The sequence below is a fragment of the Mercenaria mercenaria genome, chromosome 6 (genome assembly GCF_021730395.1).
Source record: "Mercenaria mercenaria strain notata chromosome 6, MADL_Memer_1, whole genome shotgun sequence".
In the NCBI taxonomy this organism is placed as follows: Eukaryota; Metazoa; Mollusca; class Bivalvia; order Venerida; family Veneridae; genus Mercenaria; species Mercenaria mercenaria.
The window spans coordinates 30018759-30037001 of record NC_069366.1 but is presented as its reverse complement, the minus strand read 5'-3'; the positions used below and the strand labels follow the sequence as shown (position 1 = coordinate 30037001).

Below are 18243 nucleotides of genomic sequence, written 5' to 3'. Positions count from 1 at the left end.
GCATTTGAATTTTACTAGCTCAAGGTCACCAGTCAAGGTAAAAGGTACGAACCTTTAATTTCATGTCTGCTCCTTCAACGAACGTGATTGACATGTTCCCCTTCCCAAGACAAAGTGCAGATCTTGTGCGCCGACTACGGGCGCTCAGGGTCAAGGTCATCAGTGAAGGTCAAAGGTTTGAACCTTTGGATTTCATATCTACTCTATTTCTCATAAACCCTGGGAAGGATTACGATGGTACTTGGGTGATATGCTCCCGTCCTGCAGAACCAACATGCAAACGATGCTGGCTGAAGGTCAAGGTCACTAATGTTTAAGTGTGAACCTTGGATATGGCCCTTTTATGACAGCTGCTTGGATGCAGGCGACACAAGTGTTGCAAGTGTTCCGAAGAACACGTCTCTAGTTTCTCAGATCTATTGTGTTATATAGAATATAGATAACTTGTAGACAAGTGTGCATTTAACCACAAAGTGGCCACATGAGAATGATGATAACGCGACAGTACGATGATGATAACGCGACCGTACGATGATGATAACGCGACAGTACGATAATGATAACGCGGCAGTACGATGATGATAACGCGATAGTATGATAATGAAATTGCGATATCACGATACTACGATAACATATATTTATCGTAATAATATATATAAATCAAAGCATTGAAAAGCTGATTGGATACAGGTATATTGTTATTGTTAGGCAGGGACAAAAACCTTTACATTAGTGAGATTTTTGTAAAAGCAGAAACGTTATGTAATTGTTATAATGTCTTTCACATAACGCTTTTTTAATCGTTTCGTCCACTTCTTCATTAAAAATAAAAGTATTTTGTATTCAAATTCTTATACAAATCAGCGCTCCCGCAAAACAAAATCATAGACCATAGGTTTCTTCTTGTAGGAAATACACTGATGTTATGGCAAAAAAAATGTCAAGAATTGCAGCGATAAAATGAAAGTTGGTGTCGTAATTAAAACATGAAAAATACGTGTACATATTGTACCAGTATTGATTCGTACGTAATTGTTTAAGGATCGATATACTGATGTTATGGCAAAACTGTCAATAATTGCAGCGATAAAATGAAAGTTGATGTGAAAAATACGTGTACATATGATACCAGTATTGATTCGTACATAATTGTTTAAGAATCAATATTGTTTTAAGTTTTAAAAATACGGTGCAACATAACCCTAATGCAACTGTATATAATGTCTATGACTGCTATCATTTGTGATCTAGGAGTCCAATGTATCTCAAAGGTGCAGTCTCATTTAAGCTTGTCCATAACGGGTCGTGATGAGGTTGTGACACATTTCGTTACTCCTCTTTGTTTAATGAATCATTCAACCCGAATATGCTACTGTTTTACTTGATTGTGTTCTATGCTTTCAAAAGTTTTTCAAATAAAACAACAACATGTTTTAAGTTTCGCGATATATGTGAAATTGGACTCATGCAGTAGTGTCATAAGTTTGGTCAAATGGAATCATTAAGTCAATGAAATGCATTTGTATAATTCTTTGGAATCATCAAGTCAGTTTAATGTATTTGTTTAGCTGGATTCCATTCAGACACACGATTAGACTCAGACTGAGATATTATTTTGCTGGGTTGAGTTCTACGCTCCCAAAGGTTCAAGCAGGAACAAAAATATAACATCGCGTACATATTCGTTACAATCGATCAAGCGAGATAAGAATAAATTATGATGCCTGTAAAACACTTGAAATTTAAATCACAACTTTTCTGTCAAGTGTATGTTTGCTGGACAGAATGAGCTTAAGCCTGTTATAATTAAATTACCAGGAATATAGAGAAAGACTTATAATTGAAACTTCGTTCTACCGGGTATAAATGGATTTAACAGTCAACAGGTATGTGTTCCATTTAGTGACATTTAAATATTTTATCAGTGTTTTTCCTTATATACTAAATCAAAACATTTATATATTTATCAATATTGTTAAATTTAAAGCACATTTAGAAACATCTGTATTAATAACGTGTGGAACTGACAGCAAAATCGAATCATGCAATAACGTAATTTTTATTAGTATATTACCTTAACCCATGTTTGAAAAAGGCACAAATCTACGAATTAGTAAATAATTTGTTTCATGAACTAAAACATCTATTTTAAACTGCAATTTTAAAAGCGACATATTATATCAACATGATTTTCTGCCATTTGACCCTTAAAGGTTAATATTGTAAGAAATAGTGTAGATATACACAACAAACAGTTCAACTCCGATTAAAGTTTTAATCTACACTAAAGTCATGTTATAACGAATATGTACTGCAGTTGTTTCAAAATGATAAGTTCTCCTTCTCTCACATATTAGCGACTTCTGCACCGTCTGCCCAGAAAACATGAAAGCAACCCCTTTTATATCAGTAATAAGATACTGAAAGCTATCTCCCAAATATGGAATGCTATCTCATAAATTATAGCATTAGCCCTGCCAGCTAGGTAGCCTAGACCCTAAATTTTTATTGAGCTACATGTTGAAATACACACTGACCCTAACAGCTGGCCCCAGCATTCTGCAGAAAGTAGCAGAGATTCTCTGCAATGAAATACTCTAAGTTGAAGAAAGTAAGACATTTTCATTTTAAATCTGTATAAAATTACAACACTATAATATTATATTAACTCATCATAAGACACTTTCAAGGGGGAAATTTAAAACGAATATTTGCATGTGCTCGACAAGTTTTAATATTGTTTTCACCTCATGTTATTCCCATTACACTTCATATTCACACTGATGAAATATTGTCTATATGAGCGGCGCCATGAGAAAATCAACATAGTGGCTTTGCGACCAGCATGGATCCAGACCAGCCTGCGCATCCGCGCAGTCTGGTCAGGATCCATGCTGTTCGCTTTCAAAGCCTATTGCAATTAGAGAACCTGTTAGCGGACAGCATGGATCCTGACCAGACAGCGCGGATGCGCAGACTGGTCTGGATCCATGTTGGTCGCAAACCCACTATGTTGGTTTTCTCATGGCGCGGCTCATATACTTGCTATCTGGTACGCTACTGTGCTACTGTGTGGATGGCTTACTAAAATGAAAAAAAAAAATCAATAGCCCAAAGCGAGCTTTTCAAACAACAGAAAGTTTTGCAAGTACATAATGAAATATTGTCTGTATAACTAACGTTTCCAATAAAGAAACTTTTCTATCTGGGTTTTTTCCCGTATTTACATTTCCTATATTTAGTATGTCTTAATGAATTAATAGCGAACGTTTTCATTAATCATTGCAATTATTATCACTTGCTTCATATAAACATAAACACTTCCAAATCCTCGGACTATTTTTACCGGTGATAAGTTACACTACAAAGTGGGCACTTTGGTAATCGACTTTGGTAATCGACAAAGTTTTCGTCGTAACAAAATGCGCTGAACAAGTTCATACGATTTGTCAAGGCAGATGGAATGATACGAATTTGGTATATATCAATCAGTTTTTAAGATTGAATATCCGTTACATTTTTGTCTTGAAGTTTAATTTATTAGATAATTGCAAAGAAAGTTTACAAAGTCAAGGGTTATTATATTTTGTATGAAGGAAATGGTTGTTTGTTTTAGAATCGAGTTCTTTTACAAATTCCTTTGCTGTTAAAACTTGCCGATATTAAAACTTCAACAATCTATCAATATCCTTTAAAATCAAGCTGTATCTCATAGGCGATAACAGCATAACACTTTTCCATCCCTCCTAGTCGATGAGATTGCTGTATAAGTTTCTGTCTAATATTATTCTGTAACATTTGCTTTTCGTTGATTTTCAGTTTCAAGAACTGTTTGAAAAACAGCTGGTTAAAATTAAGTATCTCATTTATCGAGATATCTATCCGAGACGTTTGCTGGCAAATATCATACGATGAAAAAGATGAACGACGTGTCTTATCTAGGAATTGCTTTTATCATTTACGAAAGTGAAATAAAGTATGAAAACCGTTCAAATTGTATGAAATCATTTACCTCTAATATTTACCCTTTGGTTGATGTAAAATTTGTGATACTAACATGACGAAAGAAATCGTCAATCTTTCAAAACCATATATTTCCAGGAGTTTTGGCTCCTGATGACGTCATAGTCTATATCGTACCTAACTGAAAATACTTACATAGAATATAAAATAGTGAATTGTGTTAACTGTAAGCAAAAAGAAAATGTATATCAGAAGATATGCCCTTAATTTTCTAGTTTTTAAAACGCTTATATTTCATTATTATTATTGTCATTACATACTCTTATTATTATTCCTAGGGACCTCCATGACAGTGTGGTTAAAGTCGCTTACTTTGAGTCACTTGCCCTTCACCGATGTTGGCTCGAGCCTCTGTTGGGGCGTAGAATTTTTCCCTGTGAGGAGGCCATCCAGCTGGCTTTCGGGAGGTCGATGGTTCTATCCAGGTACCCGCCCGCGATGAAATAATGCCTGGAAGGGCACATGGCCTTCCTCACCATCACAGACTGGAAAGTCGCCATATGGCCAATAAGTGTGTCAATGTAATTTTTTGTAAACATAATTCTGCATTTAGATATGTCGGTAAGTTAGTTCGCCTTTGTACTGTAAATAAAACGAATATTCTCTAGCTCCAAACTAGAGAGAAAATTCGATGCGAAAATAAATGGTGAATTGTTCAATTGTATAAATAGATTGTGTTTGTATAAATTTGGTTTCATAACGTAGAGTGTAACGTTATAAATGAACAATCGTAAAGAGACAGGCGCACCAATTTTCTAGTTTTAGCAAATACTGGCTGGTAATAATTTATGGTCCCTTTAGAGCGATCGCATTTCAGAAGGAAGGCACTAATTTGCAAACAATGCTTTATGTATGTCAAATGTTATCATTCAAACATCACGTTATATTTTAGAGAATAACTGCGGACGTGTTGGACTTTTTTGTCTCCTGAGACTTTTCTGTATAATAAACGATCATTTTGAGTTATTATTCAGTTGTATAAGATGCGTAACATACAGACTAGATATATTAATGTTTCGCATCAAAAGTAACAATATTAGCCACCGGACCACTGAGATCTTTGTAATAGTATTTGATACTACACTTGAAATACATGAAAAGTGTATAATAGACGATATAATTATTCATGGAACTAAAATTGCAAATGCGAGTATACAGCGATATATCATACATTCTTCCAGTAACCTTTATCATTATACAAAAAAGCATGTAGCATGTATAGTTAAAATCATACTTTCATTTGTATCTTTTGGATCATTTTGGATCATTTCACAGATTTTAAACTCTCTTTGCACAGTTGATCTTTGATTGATACATTATCTGCTGTTGTTGTCAAGGAGGTGGTAAAATAGAAATGCAGAATACATTCACACACGTTAAATAAATAGAAAATTAGAAATTGATTTTTTTTTCTACGAGACAAAGGCATGACTGACATAGCAGAAATAAGTAATAAATCACTTCAGATGTATCTGGTCATACAGTTTCCATGACTACAGTTTTCATGCTTTTGTGAATGTTTTACTTATAACTAATAGGCAATCAAGAAACAAATGGTTTACCGAGTTTTGTTCGTTTCCATGACTTCTTCAATAAAAATAAAACTATTTTTGATCTCAAATTCTTATACAGATCAGCATTCATTCGAAACGAAATAATAGATCATAGGTTTCTTCTTGTAGAAACTACACCGAGTTTTTGACAAAAATGTCATCAATTGTAGCGATAAAATGAAAATCAGTGTCGTAGTTAAGACCTGAAAAAAATGTGTACATATGTACTAATAATTATTATTGCATAAAAAGGATACCGCTATTGATTCGTATATAATTATTTAAGGATCGATATTGTTTCAATTTTGAAAAATACACTATTACATAACTCTAGTGTAGCTATATATAATGCCTTTACCTTATTTAGACTGGGATCGAGGAGTCCATTCAATGTATATGAGCCGCACCATGAGAAAACCAGCATAGTGGGTTTGCGACCAGCATGTATCCAGACCAGTCTGCGCATCCGCGCAGTCTGGTCAGGATCCATGCTGTTCGCTAACAGTTTCTCTAATTGCTATAGGCTCTGAAAGCGAACAACATGGAACCTGACCAGACTGTGCGGATGCGCAGGCTGGTATGGATCCATGCGGGTGCAAACCCACTATGTTGGTTTTCTCATGGCGCGGCTCATATGTATAATACAGCCTCACCTAAGTCTGTCCAAAGGGTCGGGAAGAGATTGTGGCACATTTAGTTACTCCTCATTAAGTTAATCATTCAAATTGTGTATGCTTCTGTTTTGATTGCTTATGTTCTATGCTTTCAAAAATTAATCAACTATCACAAAAACTTTCAAGTTTCCCGTTACGGCGGTAGAAATTTACATGTAATTATGGTTTTAGAAGTTTTGTCCTTTGGGATCATTAAGCCAATTAAATGTATTTGTGTACTTTGGGATCATTGAGTCAATTTGATAGATTTGTTTAGCTGCATTTCTCTCAGCCAAGTTCAAGCAGGAACAAAAATATAACAACGTGTACATATTCGTTACAATCAATCAAGCGAGATAAAATATAAAATTATGATGCCTGTAAAACACTTGAAATAAAGATTACAATTTTTCTGTTAAGTGTATGTTTGTTGGACGGGTTGAACTTAAACCTGTTAGATTTAGATTGGATGGGATAGAGATAAACGCATTGCAAGAAGACTTGAAATTAGAAGTTCATTCTGTTAATGGATTTAACAGTCAACAGGTATGTATTCCATTTAGTGACATTTAAATAGTTGGTCAGTGGTTTTCCTTATACGTTAAATTACATATACGCTTAACAAATCTTTTTAAGGAAACATTTATATATTTATCATTATTTTTAAATTCAAAACATTTTTTAAAACATATGTAGTAATAACGTGTAAAACTGACAACAAAATCGAATTCTGCAATAGCTTAATTGTTTATTACTTTAATTCCCCAACCCCTTTTGAAAAAGTCACAAATATACGAATTAGTAAGTAATTTTAAATAGTATATTTTATGAACTAAATTATTTATTTCAGACTGCAATTTTAAAAGCGACATCTATTACATAATTATATCGACATGATTTTCTGTCATTTGACTTTCTAAGGTCAAACTATATATTAACTCATCCCAAGACACATTTGAAAGGACAAATAAAACGATTTACATGTGCTCGAAAAGTTTTGTTATGGCTTTCACCTCATGTTATTCCCAAATTTCAGAAATACGTTTTTGGTTGCGGGTTTATCCCATTACCAAAGTTACAAGACATTTCTGACAATCATATAGCATCTTTATTTGATTCCTAATCACATGCAAAGGATGTTCATGTGCTACACAAAGAAGTCCCATTCATGAACAATGCGGATGCATTATCAATGATCCAGCAGTTCTTATTCAACCTGTATTCCTCACACCGACCATTTAGATTATACAGGGTCTATCAATGATAAGGTATTCCAGCCCATGGTTACATCACTGATTTCCAGCTAGAAATTTATTTCTTGTAAGGTCAAGCAGAGTTCATCTTAGATATGAGGCACATTTCTCATACATGTATATTTATAGATTGGCATTTAAACAGAAAATAAATCTACCTAAACCCGCAACCACCAGACGTCGATCTCAAGGCTTTGATTCATCTTACTAGGAGCATATAATTTCCACAATACTAACTGAAAGTTTATGCAGGAAACCTTTATCACACAAGTGTAAAAGGTATAGATAAAACCTCATCCAAAAATGTGCTCATTTTCTAGCGATGACCACGATATTTTTTGTATGTTTAAATGTATTTTACTATTTTACTTATTTAAAAATACCATTGTTTTAATGTGTTTTGTCTGACTTTTTGAAGACCGTTTACAAACAACGAATCCAACACAGTTTACGATTAGACGAAATGAGACATGTTGGATTTAAATTAGGAAAACGTTTTCCGAAATCGAACTTATCACCACTTTTTGAAATAAAATTGATACATGATATGAGTGATTTAAAAAAAGGACTGCCTCCATGGCCAAGCGGTTAAGATAGTTGACTTACTAACTTGCCAAACTTGCTGTTGTTTGAAACCCCATTTGTTCATTTGAGGAAGCAATCCAACGATTTGACTTTAAATCGCATAAAACAAAATGGTTGGAAATCTTAAATGTATCGGGTTTTCACAAATTTTGTCCGCACAGTACTGCAGGATAGGTCGGTGTTGTCTCGTTTTCATTTCATTTTAAGGTTTCTTATATTGAAATAACGCGTGTCTTTTCTTACATCTGCAAAATGTCGAGGGATTGTGCGGCGGGGAGAGGGCCACAACGTTACATATGAGATTCTAAGGGATTCTGCAGATGCTATAACAGTGAAAAACGTAGGTTAACATTATACTAGCAAAATAAAAAAGTGTAGAAATCTAAATTACATTATGTCGATAATGGCTTATTTCCGCTTTGGTTTCTTTTAATTATGCGTGATAAGGTCCTTACGCAGTTTACATCTTGCCACGGACCGCGCATACATAAAACATCATGGAAAAAAAACCCCACTGTCTCACAATGAATTAAGACGATACTGGATGGCTTTGATTAATAAATTTTATTCCTCTTATCTGATGCTCAGAAATGTACCTCAAGATATAAGGATATTCTTCGTAATTCGGTGTCGATATTGAATAGCAAGCGGTCAAGCTTTTCACGGCTGATTTGGATTGGTTCGCGATGATTTGCCGCGAAACGTCGCTGAGTAGCTGAAACGTTTTACCTGTAATGTTTCCGGTTAAAAATATCGGCGAAATGTACCGGAGATTCATCTAGGGAACCGTATGCGAGAATGACATAACAAGGAGCGTTAACCCCTGTTAAAACAACGAATCCAGAATCCCAGAATAAATTGATACAATAAATGTTATAGAGAAAATCACAAAAAAAGAGTGTTTACGAACGAACTGAGTTGCAAAGGGTACATGTTTACATGTGTAAGCTATCTAAAAAAATATCACTTGAATTTTAGAGCAAGCGTATAAACACTATTTCATTGGTTTGAATATGACGAACATTTACAGATGTTTTGTTCGAAAAATAGCTACGTTTCCAAAAAGAAAGTCTCACTAAATTCAGAAAAAAAATGAAAAGACAATGAAAACATGAACATAATACGATGTTTACGAAATGAAATAACTGATATCTTGACTTTACGTTCTTTGATGAAGGATATTGCAATAAATCATTGATTACTCTAACTTGGAGTATAAGTGCGATTATAAATTTAGATTTTTAAGATTGAATATCCGTTACATGTTGTCTAAAAGTTTAATTTATGCGATTATTGCAAACAAAGTCTACAAGATTAAGGATTATATATCTTGTATGAAGGAAACGGTTGTTTGTTTTATGATAGAGTTCGCTAGAAATGCCTTTTCTGGTGAAATTCTTCGATATTAAAACTTCAGCAATCTACATGTACAAATGTTTTTACTGTTTTTGCATTTAAAGTCCAACTGTGCCACAGAGGCGATAACAGTATTACACTTTGCCATCCCTCATGTTGTTTTAATTACGTCATGTATGTAAAACTATGCCCTAGCATCTCAAGAACTTTAAAACGCTTCATACATTAATATATAGCAATTATTTCATTCTTACAACTTGTATTGCAATATATTGATATTTACTTATTATACTTCAATAAATGAGATCCGATCCAATATGATTGTTTTTTGATATGTAATACCCGAAATCACTTGTGCACGTGTAGCTTGTGCTATTCACAGTGTGCATTTACAAATATTAAATGTTATTATATTTTGAATTCGATAACAATCTCATGAACAACCATTTTTTATATAAAAAATACCGGCTTTTACCCAATTAAAATTCTATTCATTAAAATCAGTATTGACCTATATTAACTAGGCTTAACGTAGTTTTCAGCATTTGTTTACTTTTATTCCTTTACAAACGACATTCAGTTTTAAAGGGGGACATTTTCTCCAGAATATCTCAAGTTTTCAGTCGTATGGGACAGTGCATGAATAAGGTCGGTAATTCTGTCAAAAATTTGCTTACGTGGTCTATTCAAAAGAAATCCAAAGTAAATAGATCCTAATTGTTCACGTTCGTGCAGAATGGGTGCTTTAATCACACATTTTAACTGCTAAAATGCATTTTGCATGGAAAGAGACGGTTTTCATGCTTAACTCCAATGATGGCGAGTATTATAGATCGAAAGAAGGTGTTTATTGTGAGCAATTAAGAGCATTTTTTTGGTAGCAGACCACCACTGACTGGCATTTCACAAGGAATTATTCACCACCTATTTTCTTTTAATTTTTCGCCAATTGATGATCGAGATTTCATGGAAAATATATGTAGGAAAAAGAGATGTTCTATAAATAAGTAAATAAATAATTAAATAAGATTTGTAGTTGTAGTTTTGATATGAAACAAAGAAAGATTGAATTAATGACCTTTAACCTACAGTAAAACATATATTGGACAGGTAGATTGTCCGTAAAGATGATGTTCGTTTACCAAATATTTCTGCTGTTTGGTGGTATATTGCTAACCGTTAAATATTTATTCAACCTAATATTTAAATTATACGTACTAATTAAGCCTTTTTTCTCATGAATTTACTGACAGATATAGAATTACTAGCACACAATTCAGATTTTGAATAATAATTTGACATGAAAAACCAGTTTGTTATTATTCAATGTTAAATTAACATTATTTTGCATCAAAATTGATGGGGAAACAAACTCTTTTATCTTGCAAATATTTATGGAGAGAAACATTTTCTTCTGTGCCATTTACACTTATAGTTTAATGTACATTTCTCTTTACATAACACATACTTACTGGAAACTATTGTACTTTTTCTCTTTACATAACACATATTTACTGGAAACTATTGTACTTTTTCTCTTTACATAACACATACTTACTGGAAAGTATTTTATTTTTTCTCTTTACATAACACATACTTACTGGAAACTTTTGTAATTTTTCTCTTTACATAACACATACTTACTGGAAACTAGCTCATATTTTGCGTGGTGCAACAATGCAGACATAAAAAAACTGGTTCTGCAAATAGTATTTGACCATGAATCTTTGAAAAGGGAACTCTGGTTTCAATGCCTGCGTTGTAAGTTATATGAAGTAACAATTACTCATTCATGCATGGTCAAAGCAAACAAAATCAAATATCTTTCAAGGATGACATGAAGAAAGATGGCATGTATAATATATGTGGATTTAACGAAACATTAAAGTTTTCTGACAAGTTTTAAAATTACATACTGAATCTCTATTAGAAATAATTATTAAGAGAAAACGTCCTGTCTTGAAAATGTAAAACGTGTATACACCAATAAAACATCTACCAGGATGAGAATTTCAGAACATGCATGCCTGTTTAAAAACACTTACTTTGATAACGACTTCCTACGAGGAAATGCGCCGCGCCATGAGAAAACCAACATAATGCGTTTGCGACCAGAATGGATCCAGACCAGCCTGCGCATCCGCGCAGTCATGCTGTTCGCTGTTTCTCTAAATGCAATAAGCTTTGAAAGCGAACAGCATGGATCCTGGCCAGACTGCGCGGATGCGCAGGCTGGTCTGGATCCATGCTGGTCGCAAACGCATTATGTTGGTTTTCTCATGGCGCGGCCAATCAGAAAATTTAAACTTGTATCAGGAAGAATAAACAAGATACAGAAAAACGTTACACAAAGGTGTATGGCAGTATTTCATCACTGTGAGTTTCGTGGGTTGGTTGATAATAATTGCTTTCGTATTTCTACAATTATTTATATTACTTGTGTAAATATGGATTTGTAAATTACGCGAAAATGTTTTGCTAAGTGGACGAAATCTGTATTAATTGTTGCAATAATGTGTTTATGAATACGGGAAAACTCTAGTATTTGTTTCAGTGTCTGAACTCTTTTGATATATTTGCTTCTTGTTGAATAAAATATATAAGATGAATACACAATAAATTATAGTGTTTATCATAAAATATAGATAAATAACGTTTGTGAACAGGAGTTTGGGATGCAATAAATTATCAAGATTCCAATATTTGTAGAAGTGTTACAATGGATCTATATTTTTTCATCGTCATCCGGAATAAACAGGTTGGTGTCCTTTTTTCATTCTTGTTTATTTATCATACCAGCATAATTTCGTCACTTTATTCTGTTTTTAAATAAGCCGCCAATGTATATACTCTTCGAATAGAGATTTAGTTTTGTACCCTCAAGCAAAAAAAAAAAAAAATCAGAAAAAATCAATAATTACAGTTACAGAGAATCTTTCAAAATTTCTGCCACACTTAATTTACCCATCATACAAAACTTTTTTTACTATGTTCAAACAACTAAGTAAAATGAGAACTGACTTTTAAGATCGGTCGAAGAAATGTAGCGGTGTGCGTTACTATGGTAAAGTTTTAAAAAAAAAAGGTTACAATGTTAGCTGATTTAGAATATATACGTTTGTATGATTTTTCGTTTATACTTATTCATTACTACGTTACTATGTAAGGTGAAAATGGCGAGAGAAAAAAACATACCAACCTGACAAGGCTCCAAGGTGAAAGTTTGAGCACTGTCTGCTCAAATGTTTTTGTAAACAGCGTTAGAGTATTTTTATTAAGTAGTATATAAATTGGGTCTTACCTTTGCATAATTTGGACATAAATATTCGAATCAATACAGATCAAACATACCACGTACAAAATATCATATGATAACAGCAATCTTTACGTGTGGCAGCAGTAAAATGTCTCCAAGTACCTAGGCTCAGTGCTTCTGTAATTCCTTGGCATTTGGAATACTTGAATTCATTCAGTGTATTTGTATTCTAGAATTAATTAATTTACGTGAACATTATGTAAACGACGATATGTAAGATGTAAACAGACGTTTGTATGTTGTTATTTAATTTGAATTGAAACAATAATATGTATTTCTACAGGAATCGCAGGGATTGCAAATTGGTCATATTTTGATATAGATTGGTGAAACAATATTGAAGCGTGTATCCCAGAAATTTAGTTCTTTGTTTCTTTATTTCAGTCTCTTCCATTTACAAAACATATACAAATACTGACTAAAGCATTTAAAACATAAGTAAATGGCCATTCAATTTTAGAATTATTTAGAGCGTCAGTGCTATATGCATTTCATTTATTAACCCGAAATTTCGAGATTTACGTAACTATCCTTACTATCTCGTAATGTTGACCTATGTAACTCGAAATTTCGACGTTACTAACTCGAAAGTTTGGGTTAGTATCGCGCGCAGATTCCAAAATATCCTTATGTCCAAGGCAATACGCGGGTCAAATGTCATTTTAGGGCATGTCCGGGTCAAACTGAACTCCAAACAATGATTTATTCAGCGACAAATCACTAAATGAGATATATTATTTCTTAAATAAACAAATGTCCACATATCAATGTAATCCATCAATGCATCTTCATGAAAGTAAACACCAATTCAGATCTCTATCGGGCGGTTGCGCATGCATAGCTGGATATCAAGTATATTTCAAAATATGGTCGAGCTCCCTCATTCACAAATAATACTTATTCAGCGGGGGATATAAATTCACGAATTTGCTTGTTATTAGAGGGAATTGAACATAATTTTAACACGAAATGTATTTAAAAATGATAGTCGGCGAATTGTAATAAGGAAAGAAGTTTATGAATTTTTCATCAAACATTCATCTTTCATCTAACATTTTTTCAAATTGCAAAACTAAACACCGTACTTTAACAATTTAAATGGTTCTCTTTTAATTTTTTCGCAAAGGTTTCGTAGGGTTGCAATTTTGTTTCGTTTATCCTTAGACGAATAATTACAACAGTAGTTTGATGAAGATTCATGAAGCGGTTCATGAGAAGAGGTCATTAAACGTGTTTATATTTTAGCTAAATTGGTCCCTATCCCCATTTGTAACAAAATAGCAGGAGACCTTACGATGTTGTTACACATCGAGTTTGATAAAAATCCATTACATTTTACATTTTGGTTAATGCGAAGAAAGGCATATCTACTTTTAGCTATAGTGGTCCCTAATAGGGCCCAAGTTCCTATATAAATAAATTTGGAAGAGGACCTTATAATGATGCTGCAGACCAAGTATGACAAAGATCCACCAAGCTGTTCATGAGACGCTGTATAAAGGCATTTCTAGTTTTAGCTCTAGCAGCCCCTAAAAGGGGTCAAATGTCCCAGCTGAACAAAGTTGGCTGCGGGCCTAATAAAGATGCTACAAATCAAGTTTGATTAGAAAACATGAGAAAAAATCAATTAAAGGATTTTTTTTATTTATTATTTTTATTTATTTCTAAAATAGGCCAACTGATCCCGCTTTAACAAATAGCATATTCGCTATTCATGAATCTTTGGACAATGACGTCCCACCTATAAAAAAAGTGAAGATCAAGCAAAACATACAATTGTAATTATTTCAATATTTCTATTTCATAAGCAAGGTTTGATCGTAGTCATTATCACATAGATAAACTGTATGCAGCGTACCTTCATTTCAGTATAATGAGATTCAGTCATTATATTGCATATATATAATAAAACAGATTTCAACTGAGTTCAATATTTGCATACTATACTTAAGAAACATATTCATGTATAATAAATCAGTTAAATAATATATAACAAATAAGTCAAAGAAAACAAGTACTCATTTTAATATGCAATCTGAATAAGTCACAAAAGCAAGAAACATTTTCATTATAACAAAGAAAAATTTTTAAAGTGCACTTCTCTACATAAAAGACTCTTATCACATCCTTATTCATGTGATACGCAGACCGTATTCAGCTCTTTCTTTAATTTGATATATATTGGTATTTAAACAGGTTTTTATCTAATTTATTAAACTTACTTATCATTTTGAGATATATCAATATTCTTGCTAAATATACTGAGCCAAAATTAGCTTTAAAACTGTGAACAGCGTCGTTTAGGATAAACGCTTTGTCTACATTTCAGTCAGCGTAGCACATTCAACAGAGTGAAAGAAATTGACACTCTCGTCCAATCAGGCAGAGTGTTGCATAAATCTTCCACTTTGATAAATTATCTATAATGCGTTATCAAGTAGTTTGATTCGCAAACTGAAGTCACGTGGCATAGGTAACGAAAACGAATTTAGACGGCGTCGCCGAAAAAAGCGCGTGTCAAAGAAAAGGTAAATTTATCACTGAACATCTAATTCTTTGCTAAATCATATTCGGTTTACCTGCTTTCACATCAATGAATTCATAGACGGATGAAGCTGATTTTGCCGGCCGTGCGTTCCTGAGTCTAATACCAACGTTATGATATGAAGCGCTTTACATGTATTGAAACATTTTGGTAACCTTAATTATACATGCACAGACTGTATAATTAAGTAAACATTTCACAGAATAAGTTTCTGCAGTGTAAAACCCAGTATTGTATAGTATGGACTGCCGGTTAACACCCGAGATAGAAGGACCAACTTGCTCGACTATTGAATGGTAAGTCATCAAGTGTTATCTGACATTAGAACATAATTTTTTATATTCTTTCTTCAAGTTTGATTTCGCTCAACAAAATTTAGTGTTGTTAAGGACCGTTTCGGTTAATAGCACAAGCCATGTATGGGCGTACATGAAACAATGCATAATAAATTCCAAAACACATATTAAGCAAATTAACTTACCTTAAATTCAAAATTCAAATTGTAAATAATTCGGAGCGAACGTTTATCAAATATACGAAACATGAGCCTGATGCTGATATCGCTGTCGTTCCTTTATGAAAAATAGGGTTATACCACAACATATAAACATTTTGCATCCAATAATAGTAACAATTTTACCTTAGCAATTAAAAACATGCCCATTTCACTATTGGTCATTTACATCAGTAAGTCTTTTTTTGGGGCAGGCGTGGGGAGGGGGTGGAGGGGGGGGGGGCGGTGCATGTAAATTCCATTCCAGTTATTATAACATCATTATATGATTGAAGAAGAATGTATGATGTATTGAAGCACTGTGAAGTTAATTTGTTTCATATCGCTTGTTATCATTTCGAGGTCAACAAATCGCTGATTTTCGATAGCGCGATAGCATTCCAATTCTCGTTTTCCGTTACTATGTTTGAACGAGACAAGTTCGCTTGTTGAGACAAAACCGCACATAACTAGGACTCAAAGTAACCATTTCTTTCCTTTCATCTGATAGTTAATTTCGTTTGGATATTTCTGTGTGATTTTTTTTCTTATTCATATAAACAGAAAATTCTGTTTTAGTCTGAACACTTGCGGAATAGGTTGTCATAACTTGGACCAGGGCGTAAGTATCCATACATACACTTAATAAATTCTTGTACTGTTTCTAGTTTTTTAAATGTATCTGTGAAGTTGTAAAACTTTCTTTCTATCGGCGTCAAAGACTTGTAACGTCATTAAAATTAGCTGTAAATATTCGTTGAAGATGACCACAAGAATATTTTGTAAAAAGCCTCTAAATATTAAGTTTATAGGATGAAGTGAACTTAAATTTGTTTGATTGTTATTTACTCGGATAAAAGAATAAATGGATTGCAGCTTGAAAATTTTTATTGGATGCTTGTTTGAACTTTGAAATTTTTGAATAATAATATTTTCTTGATATTACTAGCTTCCTGGACGTAACGCACGAAGTCGGGACAATATTGCGCTGCGTCACCTATTGCTATGAACCGACATTAATAATGTTGCTTTTTCCCCACAGTGTTTCATATCAAAAATGCATTTTTAAATGATATACAACTGAGAGTCATTCTTAATTAACCAGTCAGGAAAATTTGATATTCTAGTGAAAACTAGTAAACAGTAGTATTGCATGAAAATATTGAATTATTTTCATGGCCTGTTAAAGTAAACTGTTACCACTTAATGAAAGTCAGAATCTATTCCGGCGAGACAGTGAGTGTAAAAGTATCTAAGAGAGACACTAATTCTATTCATGCATGGTTCAGTTGGTAGTGTCAGCAGGAATTCAAAACAATATCATCTCGTATTTTACTAGTAATTGCTGAAAACCTTACATTTTACATGATATTTTACTGTGTTATTAAAGCAGTATGTTTTACAGACTGCAACCTACAGCAGTGATTTATCAACTACAATTGTAAGAATCTCATTGAATCACGTTCTTTCTATGCTCACAATCATTAAACATGTACATTCCATATAAACTAGACTAAGCTTAGAATGCCCACCGAATGCGAAAGATATGTCCTAACTGGTATTGCACGTTTCATAGATGATGACGTTTCGGCTGCATTATTCTTCAGTCATATATTTTATGTGTATCGTTAATTCCTAGTCTTCTCTTTTATTTATTCGTAATTGTTATCTGCGGCCTGAAGGCCGCAGGTATATTGGAATGCAACAAGTAGTATAGCACATGGGGACTGGGTGATTTCACGTGACTTTTTACCGATATGCGATTGGCTTATCGCATTTATGGAACGCCGTTTTTGCAATATAGCTAGCACTCTATAATGATATATAGAGAAATGTTTGTGACTTAGATTCCTCATTCATTATTTCATATAATTTATTCAAACTTTCAGCAATGATCAATATTGATACCTTGTTGTGCATAAGGGTTTTCATGTTAATTGCTCTTCAATTTCCTAGATTATGGTCCTGTGTTGTCAAGCAAGTCCAGGTGAAGGCATGAATTACATTTGTGAAAGCTCTAGTAAAGTATTTCAATAGTCAAGGAATGTGACCAGTTGTGCTTAAAGTTATGTTATACATGAAAGGGAAATATAGTTATTTTTGCTCAAAACAAAACTTTCAGAATTAAGAAATACATAGTTCATATATCTACTTGTAAATCATGTAGAATGGAGTAATATTTCTTACATTAAAGAGTAATGGTATAATAGAAACAAAACAAGTACGTTATTCACCCATAAGTTATACTATCAACAATTTCTGGTCTGTATAACTTATGGCCGCAGGAAAACTTTCGACTTGTAGAAATATTTGGAAATAAAAGTAACTACGCATGTTGGAATTCTTTATTTATCATGGGACTGTAAGAGAAAACCCTCCCGCTCATTGTTTAGAAAGATAAAACGATATTTTGCACGAGATAGAAAGAGCACTGCTATTCGGGTTTGCAAAAAAAAAAAAACAACA

At 33.3% G+C, this 18243-nt stretch overlaps 1 protein-coding gene across 5 annotated transcripts in view; it reads left to right on the top strand.

Annotated features, from left to right (window-relative positions):
* The first annotated feature begins 1750 nt into the window (after positions 1 to 1750).
* The window catches only part of LOC123550579 (15-hydroxyprostaglandin dehydrogenase [NAD(+)]-like), an 85123-nt gene continuing 68630 nt past the window's right edge, over positions 1751 to 18243 (top strand). Inside the window, exon 1 of one of the 5 annotated variants that reach the window (XM_053545525.1) lies at positions 1751 to 1886. The gene's annotated coding sequence lies outside the window, so the exon portion shown is untranslated. Of the gene's footprint in view, positions 1887 to 6662; positions 6776 to 11808; positions 12182 to 16241; positions 16400 to 18243 lie in introns of those variants that run through there. The other 4 variants (XM_053545513.1, XM_053545522.1, XM_053545515.1 and 1 more) reach the window with 4 other exon arrangements.